Here is a 2,917-nt window from a genome sequence, read left to right as displayed (position 1 = left end):
CTGTGCGTCTGTGTGTGTGTGTGTGGGGCTGTGCGTGTGTGTGTGTGGGTCTGTGCGTCTGTGTGTGTGTGTAGGGGCGGGCAGTAAGCATTTACAGTGAGAGGGGGTAAGTTCAAAGGAGATGTAAGGGGCAAGTGTTCTAACACAGAGGGTGGTAGGAGTTCAGAATGTGCTGCCTGGGGTGGTGATGGAGGCAGGTATGATAAAGATGTTTAAGGGAGTTTTAAATAAGCTCATGAATATGTAAGGAGTGGAGGGATATGGAACAAGGTAAGACAGAAGGGATTAGTTGAATTAGGCCTGATGCTCAGCACAACATTGTGGGCTGAAGGGCCTGTTCCTGTGCTGTTCCATGTGCTATTTCGAAATGCCCCACTTCTTTGATTCGTTGGTCATCTTAGAAACGTCATGCTCTGTATTTTTCTACCTTTATCCAGCCTCACTCTCCTGAGCAGCTCCTGAATATCCAACCCCAGCCCCAAAACAATTAATAACGTTGAACATCGTGTCCTGAGCTCAGAGACTGATCGCTGGTGTTTACCCCACTCAGATGCTCCCTGCTTTGTGAATGCGTGTGCACAGACCTGACTTGGCGCCTATTTGACTGCAGTAGGCATTGCTAGTGATCTCATCTGTACCAGCACAGCTTGAAGTTAGATATAGGAAAGCTCCCTCTACACTGTCCCCCATCAAACACTCCCAGGGACAGGGACAGCACAAGGTTAGATACAGAGTAAAGCTTCCTCTACACTGTCCCCCCATCAAACATTCCCAGAATTGGGGCTGCACGGTGGCACAGTGGTTAGCACTGCTGCCTCACAGCGCCAGAGACCCGGGTTCAATTCCTGCGTCAGGCGACTGACTGTGTGGAGTTTGCACGTTCTCCCCGTGTCTGCGTGGGTTTCCTCCGGGTGCTCCGGTTTCCTCCCACAGTCCAAAGATGTGCAGGTCAGGTGAACTGGCCACGTTAAATTGCCCGTAGTGTTAGGTAAGGGGTAAATGTAGGGGTCTGGGTGGGTTGCACTTCGGTGGGTCGGTGTGGACTTGTTGGGCCGAAGGGCCTGTTTCCACACTGTAATGTAATCTAACCTAATCTAATCTAATCTAAAACAGGGACAGCATTGGGTTGGATACAGAGTAAAGCTCCCTCTACACTCTCCCCCATCAAACATTCCCAGGACAGGGACAGCACAGGGTTAGATACAGAGTAAAGCTCCCTCTACACTGTCCCCCATCAAACACTCCCAGGGACAGGGACAGAACAGGGTTAGATACAGAGTAAAGCTCTCTCTACACTGTCCTCCATCAAACACTCCTAGGGACAGGGACAGTTTTTAATATTGTTTCTTGCTGGGGCCTGTGTTGAGGATGGGAAGTTTTGGAGATGTTTGTAACCAAACCAGAGCGATCTGCAGAAGCCCGGGAGCTCCCACAGCATGTGTTCACACCCCACCCTGCTCCCCAAACCGCAGTCTCACTGATTATGCAAACAGGTCAGGTCATTGATGTAACATTTCCCTGAATGTTCACGTCTCTCTCTGTCTGTGGTGAATCACTGAGGAACTGAGAGTGGGGTCAGTGAAATGCCAGTCCTAAATAAAGCCAAATGGGGAATTCAGAGGAACTGTCATCTCACGGGGAGAATTGGAAGATTCACTTGCACGGGGAGTGGAGTGATTGAAGGGATCCTGTTAATGCGTTTAGGTTTGGGGTCTAAATCTGGATAAACATAGGAAAGGGGAGTTAGGGAGAAAAATTTGGAGATGGGGTTAAGAGATGAAGGAAGGACTGTGGAGAGGCTGGTACGGAGCAAGGATTTTGCAGACGGGCCGAACGTCCTGCCCAATTGGAGAATATGTACTGCGAAGACGTGAATGGCATCTCCCTCAAAGGTTGCCTACTCTGACATCGCAGACGTGCAGCCGAGCGGTTGTGTGGCGTGCTGGAATAGCGAGCTGTGGTCACCGTGTGTGAAAACTGGCAGACTGTGAGACGGTGCCCACATCCTGTGCGTGACATTGGTGGGTATTACTCACAAAGCTGGGGACGCAGCCTTGCACTGAACCACTGGGGAGGCTGGCTGAGGTTGGCACGCGATTGTGGGCAGGGTGGAGACATTAGCAAAGCAATCTCACTCGGAAACACAAGTCTGTCACCCCCTCCCTCGTACCCTCTCCCTGTCCCTGTCCTCTGTCTCTCACCCTGGGCATCATTGAGTTTGGGAAACTTGGTGTGCACATCCCCTGGTCCCTTAAATTATCAGAATAAAGTGGATAAGGAGGCATGCAGCTGAGGTGGAGAGTATAAGACTTTGGTTAGGTCACAGCTGGTGTAGTGTGCACAGTTATTGAATCCACAGAAGCGATGCAGTGATGAAGAGAGATTGGACAGGCTGTGGCTGTTTTCCTTGGAGCAGTGGAGACTGAGAGGGTACAGGATGGAGATGTGTAAAATAAGGAGCGGTGTAGCCAGGGGAGAAACAATTCCCCCTTGATGGAGGCTTCACTGAGCAGGGGCACAGGTTGAAGGGATGGGACAGGCGCTTTCAAGATGCGAGGGAAATTTTTCCCAGTCGGTGGGGGGAGTCTGGAACTGGCTGCCTGTGAGAGTGGGGGAGGCAGGATTGAAGAAGGATTTCAATGTGTGTTTGTGATAGCAAAGCAGCTAGGACGCAGTGCTGGGAAACAGGGTCAGACGAGTGAGGGAGTTGTGACTGTCAGAGACTGTTGATCAGGCGATAGCACAGCAACCAAGTCCTCTGGGTTACTGTTGATGACAATGATGACAGAGGAATGTGATAGAGTCATCAATTCCCCACAGAATGGAAACAAGCCGAAACTGATCTTCCAAAGAGTAACCACACAGATCCATTCCCCGACCCCATTATGTGGGTGGCACGGTGGCACAGTGGTTAGCA

The sequence above is a fragment of the Chiloscyllium plagiosum genome, unplaced genomic scaffold, assembly GCF_004010195.1.
Source record: "Chiloscyllium plagiosum isolate BGI_BamShark_2017 unplaced genomic scaffold, ASM401019v2 scaf_8224, whole genome shotgun sequence".
NCBI lineage: Eukaryota > Metazoa > Chordata > Chondrichthyes > Orectolobiformes > Hemiscylliidae > Chiloscyllium > Chiloscyllium plagiosum.
This window is presented reverse-complemented; position numbering follows the sequence as displayed.